Source organism: Neovison vison, chromosome 4 (genome assembly GCF_020171115.1).
Source record: "Neovison vison isolate M4711 chromosome 4, ASM_NN_V1, whole genome shotgun sequence".
Classification (NCBI taxonomy): domain Eukaryota; kingdom Metazoa; phylum Chordata; class Mammalia; order Carnivora; family Mustelidae; genus Neogale; species Neogale vison.
In genome coordinates this window covers 35,596,589-35,618,979 of record NC_058094.1, presented here as the reverse complement: position 1 = coordinate 35,618,979, position 22,391 = coordinate 35,596,589, and the positions used below count along the sequence as shown (strand labels likewise).

General features: G+C 39.4%; 1 protein-coding gene across 1 annotated transcript in view; it reads right to left on the bottom strand.

The window, feature by feature from the left end:
* NCALD (neurocalcin delta) overlaps positions 1 to 22,391 on the bottom strand; it is a 270,362-nt gene that overhangs the window by 161,433 nt on the left and 86,538 nt on the right. The window contains exon 2 of the mRNA XM_044245188.1: positions 16,856 to 16,904. The gene's annotated coding sequence lies outside the window, so the exon portion shown is untranslated. The remainder of the gene's footprint in view (positions 1 to 16,855; positions 16,905 to 22,391) is intronic.

Sequence of the window (22,391 nt, the reverse complement as noted above, 5' to 3'; positions counted from 1 at the left end):
TTTGGTAGAATTTTCCAGTGAAACCAACGGGGTCTGGAATTTTCTGTTTGGGAAGTTTCTAATTACTAAATAAATTTTGTTAGTTATAAGGCTATTCAAATTATCTGTCTTTAATTGTGTGAGTTGTGGTAGTTGTGCTTTTTGGGAAACTGATCCGCTTCAAATAAGTCACGAAATTTATATGTGTAGAGTTGTTTGACATATTCCTTTATTATTATTTTTGATGTCTGCAGGGCTGTAGTGATGGTAAGTCTTTTTTATTCCAGATACTGGTAATTTGTGTCTTCTCTCAGTGTCTAAGAGGGTTCTCAATTTTGTTGATCTTTTCAAAGAATCAGTTTTGGGTTTAATCTATTCTCTCTACTATTTTTTTTTCAATTTTATTGAGTTCTGCTCTTTATCATTACTTCCTTATGCTCGACTTAGGTCCATTTGCTTTTTTTTGCAAGTTTTTTTTAAACTAGTTTTTTTAAAACTAGTCGGGATGAGAATTTTGATTATTAACTTGGGATATTTCCTCTTTTCCATCATAGTTAGTGTTATAAAATTTCCTCTCAGAACTCCTTTAGCTGAGCCTCACAAATTTTGATATGTTGTATATTTGTTTTCATTTTCTCAAATACATTTAAAAAATTCCCTTTTAATTCCTCTTTGACCCACAGATGGTTTTAGAAGTTTGTTTCAGTTCCAACTATTGAGATTTTCCTGTCCTTTTTCCATTTTTGATTTCTAGTTTGAGTCCATTGTAGTCAGAGAATACATTCTGTATGATTTTGATTCATTTAAGTTGAGGTTTGTTTTATGGCTTATGGCCTATCCTGGCATATATTTTGTGGTGCTTGAAAAGAATGTCTTTTCTGCTGTTGCTGGGTAGATTCTATAAATGTAAATTAGATCTGGCTGATTGATAGTGTTGCTGTTCTCTGTACTTGCTGGTTTTCTGTCAGTTGTTCTATGAATTGTTAAAAGAAGTGTGTTGAGATTTCCAACTCTAATTATGGACTTGTCGATTCCTTCAGATTTATCAGTTTTTGTTTCACATAATTTGCTCTACTGTTTGGTACATATTTAGGATTTGCATGCAAAGTATTACGTTTGCTAAGTCTTTTTGGTGGGTTGATCCTTCTATCATTATGTAGTGTCCCTCTGTCCTTGATCATTTTGTTTGTTCAGCAATCCTTATCTGATCTTAATATAGCTGCTCCTGCTTTCTTCTGATTAATGTTTGCATGATATATCTTTTTCTATCATTTTACTTTCACCCTCTTATATTGTATTTGAGAGTAGTTTCTTGTAGATAGCATATTGTTGGGTCATTTTTTTAAAGTAAGTTCTACACCCAATGTGGGGCTTAAACTCACAAGAGTCACATGCTCTACCAGTTAAGTCAGCCAGGTGCCCTTCCTTGGATCTTTTTTAAATCTATCATGTCAATCTCTGTATTATAATTTGTATACTTAGGTCATTTACACTTAATGTAATTACTGACATACTTGGGTTATATTCTACCATTTTATTTTTTGTTTCCTATGTTTTTTATTTTCTCTTTCCTTATTTTCATTTTTCAGCCTTTTTGTGGATATTTGAATGTTTTTTAGAATTCAATTTTTATTTATCTTTAGTTTTTTAGTATATTTCTTGATATAGCTTTTTAATGGTTGCTCTTGATATTCCCTTAAATATGCATACTTGCCAGAGTCCACTGTTTTCAGTATTATATCACTTCACTTAGAATCCTTACCTCCCTTTATATCCTTTTATTCTTCCTCATTTATAAAATAACTTTCTTAAATACTTCCTTTATGTACATTGATAGTCACATCAGACAGTGTTACAGTTTTTGCTTCAATCATCTAATTTAGAAAACTTAAGAGAAGTAAAGTTTATTGTATTTATCCCTATTTTTACTCTTTGTTTTATTCTTTCTTCCATACTGATGTTCCCTCTTCCATTACTTCCTTTTTGTTTAGAGAAATTCTTTTAGCCATTTTTTAAAGATGAGCTTGTTGGTGACACATTTCCAGGTAGTCCTTCAGCTGAAAACGTCTTGATTTCCCCTTCATTTCTAAAGGATATTTTCACTGTTTGGGCTGACAGTTCTTTTCTTTCAACATTTGAAAATTTTCTGCCACTTACTTCTGGCCTCCATGCTTTTTGATGGGAAATTCACTGTCATTCTAATTGTTTTTACCTTATAGATAAGGTCTCATTTCTCTCTTGCTGCTTTAAAATCTTTTCTTTGAGTTTATTTTTCAAGTTTGACAGAAATATGTCTTAGTGTGGATTTTTGAGGGTAATCCTGTTTGGGGTTATAATCCACTTTTTGACACTATAGGTCTCTTTCTTTTGCCAAACTTGAAAACTTTCAGCAATTGTTTCTTCAAATACTTTTTTTTAGCCTTGTCCTCCTTTTTCTCTCCTTCCAGGATGTTGATGATACATATGTTATACAATTTTTATATTCCCTTAGTTCCTGAAGGCCCTGTTTGTTTGTTTTTTCTTTCCCCCTTCCTCCATTTTCAGTCTATTTTCTCTGTTGTTCAGATTGGGTAATTTCTATTATTTTATCTGTAAGTTCACTGATTCTTTCCTCTGTTTCTTCCATTCCATTGTTGAGCCCACCCACTAAATATTTTTCACTTCATTTATTACATTTTTCAATTTCTAGGAAGCTGAAAAAGACAGTAAAATTTTAAAGAACACAAAAATCAAGCCAAAACATTTTTTTTTGAAATTGCAAAAAGAAACAACTCTTTTCTGCTTCCTACGAAATGAATACATTGATGTACAGACAAGGAATTCAATGTCCATGCAGATTGATAAGGTCTTGCTCTTGAGAACATGTCCTGAGGGTTCCTCTCCAGAGCAATGTGGCTGTTCTGGGCACAAGTGACAGCCAGAGACAGGGCAGGCAGTTGAGGCAGGAACAAGCAATGCTTTAGTATTAAGCTGTAACATACTACAGTACTATGGTGATATAGAGCTTTCTTCCTCTGGCCTTTGCAGTCCTAACTCTACCCCTCCTTATTTTAACCCTCTCCTCAGATCCTTTACTCTTTGCATGGATTTTTACATTTTTCTCTTATCTGGCATCATCTTCCTCTAGCATCCTTCTTGTTTACCTGGTTTACCAACACTTTTTACCATTTACCTGTTACCTTACCAACACTTTATACCTGTTTTAACTTTTACCTGTCTACCAACACTTCGTGTGTGTATTATGACATTTTGTGCATATGTTGATCCCCTGACTCAGCTCCTTGACTGGGGCTCTTGCCTGGCTAAACACCACCTACACATTTTAATGGGTTCACTTTACCAGTGCTTGTAGAATACAGATCTTTATTTCTTCTCTTCAAGGTGGGGGTGGGGGAAATTGATTTTCAAGGTCTATAGCCTGCTCTCTCTAGGGGATGTTTCTATGATATCACCAGCTGCTTCCTGTACATGCTACTTCCATCCCAAGCCCAGCACGTGGAGGCAGGAAGAGAAATGGGTGGGAGGACAAATTAACACTGAAAAGCTTGATAAATACTAACAGCAAATACTAAAAATAACTAGGCAGTAGTCGTCTACTTTTAGGAATTTCATTTGTGCCTTTGTACTGGGGAAGAGGAGGAGGGAGAGAAAGAGGGCTGTGGAAAAGGGGCTGGAAATGTTCATGTTCTCTGGAGGTGGAGGCACTAAGAGTTTCCCCGGGCTGGCAGCACCACCCCACCCCCTCCCTGAAATAACTTTCTCAGCTTTCTCAGGCTTCCACGGTTCTGCAAATGGCTCCCTCCTTGTGCCGCAAATGGCATGCCTGTTCTTGACAGCAGAGAGGAAAAGCAGCTAAGAGGTTACAGGCTGCTTTGCTCCTCAACTTCATGTTCTCCCAGCTGTAGAATAGTCTGGCTATCTTTTGACCTCAGCTCCCTAGAGTAGAGGGTGGTTGGGATCAGTACTGTGTCACTTGTATGTCTCTGAGTCCCTGGTATGCTGGGTGTGACATGACACATGGTGGATACAGGATCTCACAGACTAGGAATTCCACATGTTCCCCCCAACTAACTTTTATATAACATGAGGGAAATAAATGGCTCCCACTTGGATGAATTATATGCACTTTTGGACTCTGCATCATATCTGTCCCATGCAATTAGCAAATAGGGAGTATCTTGAGCCTGAGTCTTCCCTCGTGTTCCCCTAATCCTTCCTCCACAACATGTACTCTCAATTGCACAATCAGACAGCAGAAAGAAATAAAAGCCTTCCTTCCTCTTCCCTACTCTCAAAATCTCCACATCTTTATCTCCCCCTCCTTCTTTCATGACTTGGATGAGGAGGGAGCATCCTCCATACAAAGGTTAATCCCTCCATTTCTGTCCTGATTCTCCCCTCCAGCATCATCCACAGCTTACTCCATTTCTTAACCCCATCAACCCTCTTACATCTTCAGAATGCCACTAGCCTGGGCTCCTCAGAGGCTGGAAAACAGCCCTGGCCTTTCTAATCCTGAAAACCTGTCTTCTATTTTGTTTTTCTTTACCATCTCATATCTCCCTTCTGTTCTCCATCACAATTTCTAAAAAAGAGTCATCTACATGGATTATTTCCATCTCCCTTACTTTACTCCTTAACCCTTGTAACGAGACCTCCATCTGCTTTCTCAAAGGTTCCTAATGAGTTTCATGTTGCCAAATGCAATGGCCTTGACCTTTTTGTTCAGCTCTTTGGAAACCCACTCTACCCTTTGATTTTGTGATAGTACAATATCCTAGTTTTCCTGGGATCTATCTGTCTACTCCTAGGCTCTTCTACTATCTCCACCTCTTCTGACCATCCCATAATTATAGGCCATCCCCATAGTCAAAGGTTGCCGGATTTAGCAAATAAAATACAGAACATTCTGTCAAATTTGAATTTTAAACCAACAACATATATATGTTTTTTAGTATTGGTATGCCAAATATTGTGTGGAATATTCTTATACTAACACATGATTCTTTGTTGAACTGAAATTCAATCTTAACTGAGCATCCTATATTTTATCTGGCAACTCCACCATAGTTGTTTCTTCAACACTCATCTCCTTTCTCTAAATTCCTCCCTTAAGATGTTTTTGAGGCCCAGGCTTCAAAGATTTTCTTTCATCAGATAATTTCTAAACTTCTATCTCCAGCAGTTTCCTCTCTCTCTCATGCACTCCTCTGTTTTCTCCTGGATATTTTATAATATATACAATTCATTTTATGTAAAACCAAACTTAGTATTTTTGACCCTAAAACCTACTTCTCTGCCTGGCTTCTCTATTTCTACTAATACCTTCTCTACCTTCTCAGTCACCTCAACTCCAAACCCAGAACCCCTTCCTAATCAAGTGCCTGAATATGGGTTAATTTTACTACTTTCACTAGCACGCTCTGATCTGTCTTTCTTCCCATTCCCATGGATACAACTAACTAGAGGTCCATGTCATCTCTGGGGACTACCAAGCATACTAGGCTACTGAAATTGCCTTCTGATTAGTCCCCTTACTTCTATTTTCATCCACCCTTCATCTCTCCACTTTCAATTAAAATCCTAACTAAAGCACAGGTATGGATATGCCATTTCCTCGATCAAGGATGTTTCTACTGGCTCCTGGTTAAAGTTCAAACTCCCTAGCCAGCATTCAGAGTCTTCCATAAGTTGATCTTTCTCTTCTTTATCTCCCTGTTGTCTCCTATATGCACCCCAAACTTAAGGCACATCAGAACACCATGTCTGATTTGAAGTGGCGGGGGGGTGGGAGGTTGGGGTACCAGGTGGTGGGTATTAAAGAGGGCACGGCTTGCATGGAGCACTGGGTGTGGTGAAAAAATAATGAATAATGTTTTTCTGAAAATAAATAAATTGGAAAAAAAAAAAAAGAATGAAGAGAGCCAAAAAAAAAAAAAATAAAATAAAAAGAACACCATGTCTGGGGCTTTCCTATCCCTGCTCACACTCCAACTTATAAGTAGACTACTTTGAGTGTGACTCTCTTAAATTTCCTGCATATAGAGATGCTCACTAAATGCTTGTTGAATATATGAAGTCAGTTATCCATATTAACAAAAATGAAGTAATTAAATCCACAAACCATTTATGTGATAATACTAATGAATGCATTTTTCAGCAAACACATTTTTTCCTTCTACTAGTTACGGGAAATATCAAACTCTCATAAATATCTCATGCCTTTTTTTTTTTTTAAGATTTTATTTATTTATTTGACAGAGAGAGATCACAAGTAGGCAGAGAGGCAGGCAGAGAGAGAGGAGGAAGCAGGATCCCTGCTGAGCAGAGAGCCCGATGCGGGACTCGATCCCAGGACCCTGAGATCATGACCTGAGCCAAAGGCAGCGGCTTAACCCACTGAGCCACCCGGGCGCCCTATCTCATGCCTTTTGATGTCAAATCACAACTAGACTCTCACAGAGGACCCACAAGGGCACAGACAGACACAGATCTCACCCACTCTTTGCTGTTTCTCTTGATTTACTTTTTGATCTCTGATACCTTCCCCATTTCCCCCAGTTCTTACAAATGAAAGATTATAATATTCTGTGTAACTGTTCTTGGATTCTCTGTTACATAAATTTCCAAATGACTATATTCTAAACTGTTGCCAACCACACATACTGATCCAACAACATCTGATTGCTTTAAAAATCTAAATCAGAGATCCACATCAGGCTAGATCCTAAATACTTTCAGGTTTGCAAACCATATGGTCTCTGTTGCAACTACTCAGCTCTGTCATTGTGGCCCCAAAGTAGCCACTGATGACACAAAAACAAATAAGCAGGTCTGTGTGCCAATAAAACTTTACCTACAAAAACAGGTAGTTGGCCTGTGGGTCATTGTTTGATGATAACTCCCTTCCCCCACCTCAATCACGCTTCTGATGAATCATTTACTTCATGTTTTCTTTCCAAACTGTATTTCACTGTGGTAATCTCTTAATTGGAAAGAAGCCTGGGATTTTACCTGATACAGCCTTTTTTCCCACACACACAATTATACTGAAACCAAACTCAAGACCCCAAAGTGGGTGGGGAAAATACAAAGTGGGAACCTGAAGCCAGCTCTGGGACTTTCTTCTCAGCCCAGTGGACATCACCCCAGGGTGGGGACAGGATGAGGCACGTGGGGTGAATAGCATAGTCTCTTTGGGCACAAATCTTAAAGAGGCACCAAAAAACCTCAGTAATCAAAATACATAATACTTTAATGCAATATTTTAAAAACCAAAAACATCCACAATGAACAAAGAATCGATATTTTAAGTAAAGACATGATCACTATTACCGATTTTTTCTTTAGTCTCGGGCTCTAACGTGGCTCTGCATAGCAATGTTTCTGATCCTATCTTTATTTAAAATGTTGATATTTTGTTCATCATGAATTTTTTTGCATTAATTTTGATTCAAAACATAATGTATTCAACATTATTTACCTAGATTATGAAATTTTACAATGCCCTCTTCAATTTTGTACTAAAGTGACTGCCATAGTCACCTCCCTCCCCATCCCTTAGAATCAAGCCCATGTAGCCTTTTGCACTATCAAAGTCCATACCCATTTCAGAGAATGATGTACATCTCTTTAATGTTACCTTTCAACTAGGTCATTCCTCTTGGCTGCTTTGATACCATTTTAGTCATTGGATCTACCACATACACAGGCGGATTTGAAACATGTGGAAAATCTGGTACCAGACTCGAGTCACTATTTTTTAAAAATATTTTACTTATTTATTTGACAGAGAAAGAGGGAACAGAAGCAGGCTTCTTGCTGAGCAGGGAGCCTGAGGTAGGGCTCGATCCCAGGACCCTGGGATCATGACCTGAGATGAAGGCAGTTGATTAATGACTGAGCTACTGAGGCGCCCCTCCAGAGTCACTTCTTAAGAGACATATTAAGATTACAGGGAACTAACACATACCAAGTGCCAAGTGGTACTGTGCTAATGAACTTTATATGAATCATTTCATTTAATCTTCACGACAATCTCATGAGGTTTGATTATATTCTTTTTGATTCATTATTTCTTTTGAAACAGAGGCTCAGATAAAATGAGATTATAGAAAATGCTAAAGCCAGGATGAAGCTTTCGGCTACCTCACATCATCTGTCAAGAAGCTGACATTCTGGACATGGTTAAGGTACTTTCATGCCTTCCTACCTTATATTTGCACAGAACCACTCTCATTTATAAAGAGCTTTCACATGCTTCATCTCATATGAGCTTTATTATAACCACAGGTGAAAATCTTATATTTTAAGGATACTTATTTATTTATTTATTTATTTAGCAAGAGCATGAGTCAGAGGGAGGGGGGCTGGAAGGACAGAGGGAGACAGAGACTCTCAAGCAGATGTGGGGCTTGATCTCATGAGCCTGAGATCATCACCTGAGCCAAAATCAAGAGTCAAGACACTGAACTGATTGAGCTACCCAGGTGCCCTGAAAATCTCATATTTTAGATGTGCTAGCCATCAAATACATTATATGAGTGAGAACATATTCAGAAACATTAAGTGACATAACACAAGGTCATCAGCTAATAAGTGGCAAAACTAGAATTAAAACCCCAGATCCTCTGAAGTCTGGTGAGTTTTCATTATATCCTTTGCAATCCAGAGGAACACACCCAACATCGGTATCTTTGACCCAATGTTATCCATGTTCAGATCTCAGTGAGTAACCTAAGGAACAGTATCTGGGAAATAGGAAGAAATTAGCACATGTGGGGAGAAAGCTAAAGTATGGAGTACTATCTATCCTGATGAGGAAGGTCTGGGTCTGAAAAAAACAGGGGCATCAGAAACAGAGAAGGTTACCTATGGGCTCAGGGGTTTAAAGGAGTTTAGGGGACATTAGGAGCCTCTGGAAGGATGGCACCGTGAAGAGGCTCAGAAGGGCAACATCAACCTTTGCTAGCTTCTCCTCTGCCAAATGTCATTCCTCTTGGGCCTAGGAGCCATTGTAATTATAATCAAAGCAACTTCTTTTTTTTTTTTTTAAGATTTTATTTATTTGACAGACAGAGATCACAAGTAGACAGACAGGTAGGCAGAGGCGGGGGGAAGCAGGCTCCCCGCTGAGCAGAGATCCTGATGTGGGGCTCGATCCCAGGACCCTGAGACCATGACCTGAGCTGAAGGCAGAGGCTTAACCCACTGAGCCATCCAGGCACCGCTCAAAGCTTAAACTTCTGTTCAAATGCCCCAACCTTTCCGGATTCCATGCTACAAGAAAGCAAAGGAATAATTTCCAACTTTCAGTTACTCCACATGCCACCATGATTTTGTGATCAAAAGGAGCATCACACAAGACACTGTGGAGACCATTCAGATGGGGGAGAAAAATCAGACCAAAGGGAGGACAGGATACAGGAGCAGAGGAGAGGGGCATGAGACATTAGGACATCATTTCCAACCCACAGCTGGGGACAAAATGGCAGGCATTCCATTTTAGAAAGAAATCACATTTCATGTTACTCCAGGCAACTTCCAAGGAGGCATTAGCCCACATAAGAAGTCACACCTGATACTATATCTCTATAATAAAATGCACAACGGGCACTCTCAAGTGTTTAAAATACTTGAAAGTGCAAAGTTTCACAGTGAGTCACAAGTTCATAAGAGCTACGTGCTTCTTTCATTGGGGAGAGGCTACATCGTGCTGGGATTCCAGAGGGCAACATGGCTTCCCCACTCTTCAAAATAGAACAGCTCAAACCATCCTCTGACAATTTTAACTACAGAGGAACAGAAAACACCCCAGGCAGAGAGTGAGAGACCAATTTTGTAAACAGCAGGATGGCAAGGTATAAACAAGAATGGAAAGAAAACATTCAACTTATTTAAAAAAAAAATCACTGCAATTGACAAGGATAATAAGATGGGAATAAATTCACTCTCAAATATCATGGAACAACAAAAGCTCAGAGAAGTGTTAAATCACAAGCCAGGCGGCTGGAGGAATTTGCAAGGATCCATTCCCATCTGCCAACTCGTCCCTTTTGGCACCAGGCTGGATGGCACAGACTCCTCTTCCAGCTTCACAAGCTTGGGGGTTGTTTTTTGGTTTTGGTTTTTCCTTCCATGCAGCACAACCAGCATTTTCAAGGCTGGTGCCACTTTCCCAAGTCACATCTTTCTTCTTCTCTGACCCCACAAACAAAGTTGCTTTGGAGAACCACACACCACAATATTTCCATCTTTCATTTGACTGAGTCATGTTCTTGCATGCAAGGAAAATACGTTCACATATTTATATTAAATCATAGTAAATCTTTTATATAATCACTTGTATTGTTGGAAGATGTAATGCAGCCAAACACCAGCATCTTCTGTCCTTTCAACCATTCTACCAGTAATTAAGTGCTGAACACATACTCTCAACAGCAGCCTAGGGTAACAGAATGAGTTGGGTCCTGGCTTTAAGGACCACACAGTCCAATGGAGGAGACAGACTCAAAAATAAATAATTCAGAGAAGGGGTGAAGCTCCCTTAACCCTCCTCTGATATTTTTTCCACTCCCCAGCAGTCTTCTTCCAAGCCAAATATGCCTCTGTAGGCCAAGTGATCAGAGGATTGAGTAGCTATGGCTAAGCAAGCACAGATAGATATTGAACAGACTCATGTTTTCCTGTGAGGAAAGGAAGTCCTTTCTACAAAGTTCTCTTTCATCTTCCTCCACCTCCATCAATGCCTTGCTTTACAAACCTGTTCTCAACCTCAGACTTCCAAACTGCCTTGTTGGACTTAAAATCTTCTCTAGCTCTAGTTATTATTATTGATGGCACCCATGTCACACATACTTATTATATGCCAAAAATGGCCCATATAGTAGCTTGTTGAACTTTCATAAAAACCTCAGGGTGGGCTTTGCTTTTGTTTGTTTGTTTTAAGACTTATTTTTAAGTAATCTCTATACCCAAGGTGGGGCTCGAACTTAGAGCCCTGAGATCAAGGGTCACACGCTCTACTGACTGAGCCAGCCAGGCATCTCTCAGGATGGGCTTTGCTATCCTGGTGTTACAGAGGACAGAAATGAATCTCAGAAAAATTTGGGGACTTGCACAAGGACATAAAACTGATCAGTAGAAAAACTGAGATTAGAAAGCAGGACTGTGTGATTAGACAGATTCTTAAACAGTACACTCATCTGCCTTGGCAGGCATGCGCAGTCCAACTCCCCTGCTAGGTTATTCACACCGTAAGGACAGAGGTTAGCATTTCCATTTTTTTTTTTAACAGTCCCTAGGCAGGGTGGGACTATGAGCAGGCAGAGTAGGCATCTGCTTGTGTGATGTGATTTAAGGGAAGCTGGACAAGGATGGGTTAAAAATATCTCCACCATTGCCCAGCACAGTGCCTGGACTTTTACCACCGGAGGTGCATTACTTTTGGCCTGAAGTCTTTCTGGTCTCCAGGGTTGCTTTATTAGAACATGGTTGCCGTAAGAGGAGTCATACTCAGCTGAGATCTCAGTGAGGGTCAGGGCCTCAGAGCATGAGTCACAGGAGTGATGCCCAGAAAGGAGACTGGCAGCTCCCAGTGGGTACAGTGGTCCTGAGGAGACAATGGAAGGTTCTGAAGACAGGAGTGGGCATTTTGTTGGACTGGGCCCCCAGCAAGGAGGGAGGCAAATGGAAGGTGTATAATTCCTTTGGTTTGAGGAAACACCATTTGATCGGGTGTAAGAGTTGCAGGCACGGGGCATGGTGGCCAGTGTGTATCAATCACTCAGGAACCCGCGCCTTGTGAAGGCATAAAAGACAAGGCAGTGGAATCCTTGCCCTCAAAGAACTTACAGTCTCTCTGTGGAAGGTAACTGTCAATAGCAAACAATGGGTATGTAAGACAAGACAGGAATGACCAAGCACAGATATATAAGTGTAACAGGAAACCGGGGAAAAGAAGATCTCAGTGTGGAAGAAGACAGTTTCAGCTTCATTGGGGTACACGGGGCTCCCAGAGCAGTACCAAATAAAGAGATTGAATGACTCGGCGAGAGCCTAGCTTATGCCAAAAGACCAAGTCGGCCACAACCAATTGCTACCTCACCCCTCTAAACCAGGAAGTCCATCCTGAATTTGATCACCATGAGGCACAATGATGTTAGGATGATCTAGAAACAAAATCTGGAAACAGTTCTAATGTACAGAGATACTATTTAGAAAATATATTACTGCAAGTTAAGTCCAGCTTTTTAAATGAAAAGCTCTAACGGTTGCTCCAATCGTAATAAATAAATCCAGAATTTCAGTAATAGGTGAAAGTATTGGACTTATATATTAAAACAGATGGCAAAGGCAAGTCTCAGTCTTTCTGAAACTGAGGGAAAGAGAGCCAATGACCATCATGGGCCAACAACCTTGGCAAATCCCAAGACCTTCCATTGAATTCAGCTCTGATAAAGAACGGCTTTATCCTGTGACTTTCCAGCAAACGCTAAATGCTCTTCTGGGCTTTCACTGAATACTTCCTTCACAAGCAGGAAAGGTTACTTCTATTTACTCTAACTTATTTGGTATTTTTTTAAAAAAAGATCCCTTTATTTAATTCTCACAAAGAAAACAACCCGAAGGAAGAAAGGAAGGAAGAAAGCAAGTAAGCTTTGACCTTTCTATGCTAAATGAATGATTTTTACTGATAGCTATAGGTGATTATGTTCTCACCCTGCTGAATAACAACCCTTTGTATACCTGGCCCAAGAGAAACCAAGAGCTACAGCCTAAGGCTTGCTTGTGAGCCAAGCAGTGAAAAGAAAACGATAGAGGTAGAAAAACGTGAAAAAGAGGTAAAGGATGCGAGAGGAGGAACCACAAGAAATCCTTCCTCCTTTGAATTTCTTAATTGAATTATTGCAATATACATACTTCCTTTTCATTTCAGCTTGGTTGCTAATAAGCCTCCTTTCCACAAGTTGCCTGTTTTCAAGGCAGCTGCATATTGGAGACACAAGCAGCAAAGGTCTCTGGCTCAGTCCGCTAATAGGTTTGTATTGATCTCTGTGGAGATGCACAGACCCAGCCATCCCATGATACAAACCCGCAGTTAGAAACGGGATCTAACAAACGATACATGTGCTTTATTTCCAGATGTAAGCAGCAACTTGGCAACTATTGCTCCAATGCCAAAAAGCTAGGCTTTCTGGAACATTTGGTGTTACAAGGGGCAAATTTTTTTTTTTTCTCAGATCCTGAAAATCTGGGTGGTGATTACAGCACTGGAGCAAAATGACAATACCAGTATTTCTGTATATAACATTTTATTAGAAAAGGATTCAGTATCCAGAAAAATGAAGTCAGGGAAAATGAATATTTAATATATTTAAAATACACAAATTTTAAGCCTCATGTAAAGCATAAAAATTAGTACCTAAACAATATCAACCTATTAATCATTATTAGTAGACCAAATTTAAAAACATAAGTATTAAAAAACTACAGTCTCAAAAAAGATAAAAATTAAGTCATGAAATGTTGAAAATGAGATCATATTATTTAAGCTTTCATGAGAGTTCTTAAAATGCAAAAATATTGTTGAAATTTTGTCCAGATTTCTTCACTGCTAATAAAAAAGAAAACACGAGTTAGGAAAATGTGATGTATTTAAGAATGGTCTCCAAATATATTTTTCTGGCTCCTTCAGCTTGAATAACTGGAACTCTCATTTGATAACTTTGAGGAATATTTTTAAATTTTGCGGAATATTTTTAAACATAATTATGGGCAGGGGAGGGGGTTGGGGTGAGGATGAAATTTATTTATTTCCTTCAAGATGTAGTTTGCTTGAAAATAAGAAGCCAGCCTTTGCAGTTTGTTCTCTTCTTTAGTTGGCTCATCTATGCTCAGCTGCCTGGATCTGTTTCAAAACTCTCCTGTGGTAGTGCATATGCTCTAAGGCGATCCCCAACCAGCCAGGTGCTAGTGTGATCCTCTCTTCTAGGGAGAAGGCAGAGCTTCTGACCTGCTTCTAGCCAATGGACTACGGCAAAGCCTACGGCAGAATCACTCCCTTGATAAGATTACATCATGCAAGTCTCCACCTTAATAGACTAGAGTAAGAGATTCTCCTGCGGGCTCTGAAGTCAGCTACCCTGAGAGAGGCAGGCAGCCCCATGGCCAGGAACTGCGAGCAACACCTAGGAGATGAAAGCACCCAGGTGACAGCAAGAAGACTGGGGACCTCAGTCCTCCAACCTTAACTGAATTCTACCAACAAGCACATGGACTTGGAAGAAAAAAGCTCCCAAAATGACCATAGCATAGTCAACCTCTTGATTATACCCTTATGAGACCTGGAGCAGAGGACCTATCCAGATTCCTGATCCAAAGAAACCGTGGGATAATAATTATGTGTTCAATATATAACTAATACACAAATCATAATCCACTTGGAGCTCCAAAAACTGTTATTCTTGGGAGAAAAAAAAAAAAAGGTTTGTGTTGCCAATTGTTATCTTCTTCCTCCACTTGGAGATAGCAGAAACACAGCAGAATGCTTTAGAGATATGTCTACCTTTATCCAATTCAAAACGTTAATGTGGAATATAATCCTCTGTGTAGGATTCTCAAAATATAAATTAGTTAAATTTAGCATTTTTCAACATGCTATTATTTTGGTACTTAAAAAATGGAGAGTACACTTCCAAACCAGTTTTTTTTTTTTTAATGTGCACGCTTCCTTATTTTTTTAAATAAATGTTTTATTTCAAACAGTTTTAGATTTGCAGAATTATCAGTATATGAAGAGTTCTTGTATATCCCTTACTCAGATTTTATCATTAACATCTTATATTACTATAGGACATTTTTCACAATTAATGAACTAACACTGATATACTATTAACTAAACTCTATACTTTATTCAGATTTCCTTGGTTTTTACCTAATGTCCTTTGTCTGTTCAAGGATCCCATCCACAATGCCACATTTACAGTTAGTGGTCTTGTCTCCTTAGGCTTCTCTTGGTTGTGACTGCCAGTATTTTTAATGACCTTGGTAGTTTTGAGGAATAGTAGTCAGGTATTTTGTAGGATGTACCTGTACTAAAATTTGTCTTTTGTTTTTCTCACAAGGAGAGTGGGGTGAGGTGTTTTGGGGAAGAGGACCAGAGGTAAAGCATCAGGCTTATCACACCTTGTGAAGGACATGGACTATCAAGATGACCTATCACTGGGGATGTTAATCCAGATGACCTGGCTTGAGATAGTGTTTGTCAAGTTCCTCTGTGGTATGTGGCTCTTCCCCAACCCCTTTCCTACTGTACTCCTTGGAGGAAAATCGGGGTGTGCAACCCCCATGGAGAGTCATCCTTTACCTCCTGGAAAGCAGAGTATCTACATGGAGTATTTGGAATTATTCCACGTGGGAGATTTATCTGTTCTCTTCATATATTTTTTTTTCTTAAGATTTTATTTATGTATTTGTCAGAGAGGCAGAGAGAGTACAGGCGGGCAGAATGGCAGGCAGAGGCAGAGGGAGAAGCAGGCTTTCCGCAGAGCAAGGAGCCTGATGTGGGACTTGATCCCAGGATGCTGGGATTATGACCTGAGCCAAAAGCAGCAGCTTAACCGACTGAGCCACCCAGGTGCCCCTATTCTCTTCATATATTGATCTAATTATTAATATCTGAATATATACTGATTTTTATGCTTTGGGTTATACCACTACTTTATTTTGTTGCTCGAAGTATGTGGCTTTGGTGGTTGGGAGTACTTTTGTTTACTCCTATGTCCTTGTGACATACTTTGTGTCACACTGTTGTGAGGTGTTTTTTGCTTTGTTTTGTTTTTCATTTTTCTTTTAGCACTACCTTACTTTCTGGTACTACAAAATTCTCCAGGTTCATTCTGTGTATTTCTTGCCTTAGTCCTAAATCAGCTATTTCTCCAAGAAGCTTGGGTTCCTTTTATTGGAAAATAGTATTAAGCAAGATTTGGGCAGTAGGTGTGTTTATTGCTACTGAGGTGTCATTGCTTCCAGGCCAAACCAATTTTTCAGTCTCTAGACATGGGACCTTGGAATGTTTCTATATGCATCATCTATTTTAATTTATTCAACATTTTTACAAAGATTACTATGTGTCAGGCATTATTTGAAGCCTTTTGTAAATATTAACACATTTAATCCTTGTAAATACCTCTGATCAAGACAGGTAGTATTAGTAGCTCAATTTTATAAATGAAAAAACTGGGATACTGAGAGGTTTAAACATGAGGCCAAAGTCATACAGCTAGTAAGTGGCAGAACCAGGAAATGAACCCAAGCACCTTGTTCCAGATTTGGGGGAATAACCAGCACACCACATTGCCTCACAGTGGCAAGGACCTCACGGAGAGGCAGATTAATGAGTCTATCCACATTCATTTCCAACCAATACCTATTATATGCCCATTAGGTGCTAAATTCTGGGCTAGATGTTAATTGGCTTAATGCCATTTGAGATACTTTCTTGGGCGATAGCCCAATTTAAAATGAAGGAAGAGGCTGTTGTAATGTCTCCTCCCCTGAGAGGACTCTGGCAGCTGCGAAGGATGAAGATGGTGAAATGAAACCACTCCACTCAGGGGCTGCAAATACACTTTCTTCGGCTACAGGTAATATCCCAGGGTGAGAGGCAGTGCCTGCTTTATTTCATACCTTTCCGGTATCTTTTCCTCAAATGTTAAAGACAAGGTTTATTATCTTTTCCTATATATGAAACACCCAGTCATGATGCCACCGTTCACTGATAAAATATTTGAAATGGTCTTTTGTGAAAATCATTGAACAAAACTGAGGTTTCCATTTACAGCTGACTGAAAGAAAATTTTAAATGTATACTTACTTTATGACGGTCACTAATGGGTGGTTCCCAGAGACCAAGCCGAGATAATCTGAAAGGAAACAGGCAAAATAACCATGCTGAATGGAAGTATCTGCAAAAATTACAATATTATTTTTCCCTGTACATTTAGTGGCAGAGCTCTGTGAAGCGTCTCGTGACCTGGCTTTAGTTGCCAATAACACGTTTTGGGAACGGGAGGACAGGAGAGATGGAGATGGGTTTGGCAGAAAGGACTCACCTAGAAAAAGAAGGTGGAGGCTGACACAGTGGGGAATCTTGCACTGACCTCTTGCTGATATTTATAAATTCCTTGGAAGAGGACATGGATTCAAGGGAAGGGATAGTCAAGAATATGGACCTTCGTTTTTCAGGTCAGAGCAAGGATCAAAAGAGCCACCTTCAAGATGTACCAAGGGTTAGGGGTATTCCAAAAAGAATTAGCAAACCCAGTGCCTTAATGCTACAATAAGAAATCACAATATAATAGGTCAATAAATGGGAATAATGTAGTGATTAGATTCATAGGTCAGGGGAAAGGAATAATCAAAGGGTTTAGTCTGTGAGAAGCCAACTGGGTTTGGCTGAGTGGGTTTGATTGGGAAGACTTCAAGGAAGGGGTGTGATGCATTGAATCCCTTTGCCAATGGCCATGGGAGAGGGGTGGTCTCTCAGATTTTGTTTCTGGCATTTACAACCTCTCTCTGATTAAAAAAAGTGCATTTGGGTATCTCTGGGGGTACCAGTGTAGACAATCTAATTAGTCCATCAGATATAGTTTCAAAACTCTCAACAGGGTCAAAGCCCTCTTGGGAAACTCACATCAATTAATTCTTAAATATCAAAGTATCACTTTTATCAGGAATTGGGCAATTGTTTGGATTTCTAAATAGCATCCTTTTTTAATTTAAAATATTGTAATAATTCAACGAAAAGGTGTTCCAACTGACATCTTAGAAAAAATAATATTCTACCGATTTCAGTGTATTTGATGGTATACCAATCATTGCAAAATGCATCTGTCAATATACCAAGGACTCATATTCCTGCAAGCATTTAACAAAGTATTGAATATACTTAAACCAGAACTAGGAGTTTTACCAAAGAGTTAATAGATTTGTCCCTTCAAACATAGACTAGAGGCAAAATATTTCAGTGTAAGGACCTCAGGCAGGTTATTAAATCTCTGGATGTTCCACAAATAATAGTTACAATGTTATTCTTAGTGCCAGCAATATAAGAATTCTGATCTAAGATAGGTTCTTAATGTTTTTCTTACTTACAATAACCTACACACTTTAATAATACAGGTATTTAGAAGAGACTTTGGTTTAATAACATGTAACCTTCCCAAGCATGATTTTTTTTTTTTAAAGATTTTATTTATTTATTTGACAGACAGAGATTACAAGTAGGCAGAGAGGCAGGTGGGGTGAGGGGGATGCGGAAGCAGGCTCCCCACTGAGCAGAGAACCTGATGCGGGGCTCGATCCCAGGACCTTGAGATCATGACCTGAGCCAAAGGCAGAGACTTAACCCACTGAGCCACCCAGGTACCCCTGAGCATGTTTTTTTTAACTGGAAAAAAAAAAAATCTGTGAAATGGCTTCTATATATTTTCCTTTATCTCATAGTTACTTTGTTGACATATAAACAGATTACAACTTGAAAAGGGGTATTTTATAGGTTTTCATTGTTAGGATGTGGAATCTAGTCAGCATGAATTCACAGTGTTTTACATTTTGAAATATAGTTGACTCCATTTCAGACTTTGCGATTTTACTGAAACAACAACAACAAAGGACACTTGGTTACAATGGCAAGGTAGATAAATGAGCAGTTACTAGAGCTGACCTGGCATAGGACGCCAACAGCTGTCGTTAGTATCAGAGTGGACAGGCCATTAAAGACCAAGCTTGCTGGAACCATCTCAGTCAGTTGGGCTGAGACCGGGAGAAGAGAACATCACATGAAAGGTATCAAAAGCTCTGCTTGCTCTCTAGGCCCCCAGACAACTTTCATTGATCTGCACATAGGAGTACATTGAAACGCAGTCTGTCTTACCTATTTTTTCTCAGAGATTGCTAAAACAATGCTGGAAGTCGGGTGTGAAGGTAGATAGGAATGCAGCTGTAAATAATGAACAGGGTATAGAATCTATTTTTATATAATAGCAGCTTTCACTGAGACATGCATAAGGGAAATTTTGTAGATTACATACGTATCTTGCTAATTTAAATGATCGCTTCAGGAAAACAAGGAGATAAGGTGCAAAGGACAGGAATTCCGGGGTCTCGTCCCAGCTTGCCATCATAGCAGTCGCTTACTATTACTAGGCCTCTTTATACAGAAAAGCACATGTATTAACTCTAAAATCCCTTCCTGACATCCATTTCAAGTTGGCCCTTACTTTTCCTATAAGAGCTCCATCAGGAAGTTTATGGTTGATGAGCAAATAAATACAGATATAGCCAAATTTTGGTTTTTCAGAAGCTTGAAGTGAATCTTCTTTTCAATTGTGTCAGTGCATGAAATAGTTACTTTATGTATTTTGGGTTGCATATACAAATTTCAAGGCTTATGATATGAATGTCAGAGAACATTCGGACAAAAACTGCTTTGAAATGTTTTAAGTGTTGTATGAGGATACTGTTCAGTTACCAACACCAGTATTTCTAATTATCTTATCCGTCAGCCCTAACATCCACTCATGTTAATGATGAATAAAATGGTTTCTGGTCTCAGTGTCAGTATCTAGTTTTTCAGATGCCAAAACATAGCATTTTCACTGAACAGTATATTGTGACATGAACTTGTAAACAGAATCAGATAGCTCTTTACATTTTCATTTTTATATGATTTAATAAGTCTAGTAATTTGAATATCAGAATCCAACCCTCATTTTCCTCAGGAAGTGGAAAAGGCTTAATATTTATTCATCTAGAAAAAAAAATGTGCCATGCTCCAAAACACAATTAAATTAGAAACAGATGATACTCATCCTCTCAGGGGCATTTAGCACACGCTAAATATATTCACAGCACAGTTGATCATTTATAAACACAGCTACCATCGCGACCAGAGAGTCGTGTCCACGGCAGTTCATTCATGATCTAGAGTGAAAAGCCATGAATTCTGCGAGGCTGGAGGCCACCTCAAAACAACAGGCAATCGATATTGCTCTGTTTTACAAAATGCTTAATAAAAATATTTTAAAACATTCTATTCTCTTGTTTTCTACTTTTAGACCGAGTGCTTAAATGAGGATTAATTTAATTCTCTCCACTTCAGTAAATATGGAAATCAAGCATGGAGGGAATAGGCTTAATAGGATTCTAGTTTCCATGAAAGGATCACTGTTTCTGCCCTTGCTCCTCATGGCACAACTTCACTTACACAAGGTGCTGTCCGGAGCTGCTTTCAGAGGCCATGATTCATTTTGATGCCATGACTCTGTGACTCAAGTTGGTAAGAATGGATAGTATTCCCATTTCTTTCTTAAAGCTGGTCTTAAATTCAGAAAGCATGTTATGATTTAAAAAAAAAAAACAGTAATAACAAAAAGAAACCAAATTCATTCCAGGGACAAGAGACAGGATAAATGGAGGTTATACAAATGTTTTTTTTCTAGCCAACTGGTCAGTCAGCAACATTTATAGAGAACCTACAAGGGCAGAGCCCAGATGGAATTACCATCTGCAATGTCCCATGTGGGAGAATCGTAGGCTGGGTCACAAGCAGAAAAATACAATCATCTGATAGCCATACTATGGGTTTATCCATTCCTTCAACAAACATTCACAGAGTATCCACCATGAGGCAGGGGCTAAGGGCTAGAAATGAATGCTACGACTTCACCTTTAAGATACTCACTCCTAGAGGGGAGAACACGGCTAGTCATGCAAGATAGACAAGAAAACAAATAAAATAATCAAAATGTGAACAGTTGAATGACAGACTCACATAAATTTGAATTGCTGATCTGAACAACACCTGCACACCCCTTGCTCCTTCCCTTTCTGATGGTTTTTCTCATTACTGCCTCCTCGTGAGCACGGTCATCACTTCATGTCATACGTTTATTTGTTATTTTGGTTTTCTGCTTCCTTCCTTGAAGGCAAGAGATTTCTTTGGTGGACTGAGGTCAACCAGCCCCCAGAACAGGACTTAAAATATATAAGTAAATAAGCATTATAGAAGTCATTCAAAAGAAGGTATGATTATCTGGAAAGTCGGGAGGCAGTGATATTGGGTGATTACAAAAGGGGATTACATTTTGGCAAAGAAGAAGTTGAAAGTCGGTCGAGAGAAGTTTGCTGGGCAGGTCCTCAGGGACCCCCAGCAATAGGTCCATGGAGCATGGGCAATTTTGTCTGCCCAGTGTTCTGACCTCCTGGAACAGTCTCCCAGCTCCCTGTGGCTTTAATAGGGCAGCTGCTCCCAAACATCTACTCTTCTGACCAAGGGGGAGGAAGCAAACCAAGCTAGGCCAGCTGGTTCTCCCTCCCAGACCCTGAAACCTGGACAAGAACAAGGAGCAAAGGCAGCCATGCCAGCAGCATCTCAGAAGGATGGCTTCCGTGTTCCGGCTTCTGAGACCCCAATTGCCCTGGTTCCTATCGTCCCCAAAACCTGTTTGGTCAGCTCTTCCCTCAGCTCCTTAAGCTATTAATATCCTTCCAATTAACTTTTTTTCCCCCCTCTGGCTCTGGTAGTCTCAGTTTATTTCTGATGATTACATTCAAAGCGCTCTGTGACCGCAGCTGATTAAAAGATGAATGTGGTTTGGAAAGACTCAGAGTGAAGAATTTTTATTGAGCGCTCACCATGGGCAGGTACAGCTCTTTTTTTTAGCCAATTCAACCTTTACAATCATCTCCATGAGTACCTCTTCCCATTTGAAAACCGTGCCAAGCTCCCACTCTATACCAAGTGGCTGAGCCAGCATTTGACTCTACAGACCACAGTCTTAACAGTTCCCCACTGTCCTCCTGGGAAACACAATTTCGAGTGTGCAATAAGTAACTAGAAATGCCACTGGTATCATGGTCGGGTTGGGGGAGTTCAGGTTAGGGGGTAGGTAGAGATGGGTATCCTTAGGGAGAGGGTAGAGTTAAGGGTAAGTGGCACTGACTTTCATGCTTGTAATTCAGGACTCTGACATTCCAAATTGTGGTAGGACTCTTTTTTCCTAAGTCATGTAAAGAATTAAGGAGAGTTTCCTAGTGAGAACTGCTAAAACAGGTGCCTGGAACAGGTGGCTCCAAAGTCTGAAAGATAGCTTAGCATAATTGCATATTTTTATTAATTAACCACCAGGTACATGTATACATGGAAGGGACTATAAATCATATAAATACCTCTAATTAAATTTGAACAAAATGTATCCCCAATTCAGCTTCCTCTTAGACTGATCCCAAAGATGCCCCCTGGCTATACCACTGTTTTCACACATGAGGGGAAATGCAGTCACGGTGGAGAGAGAGTGCTCTTCACCAATTATAGTCTAAAGCTCCTTCTCTTTAAAAATCTTACAAGA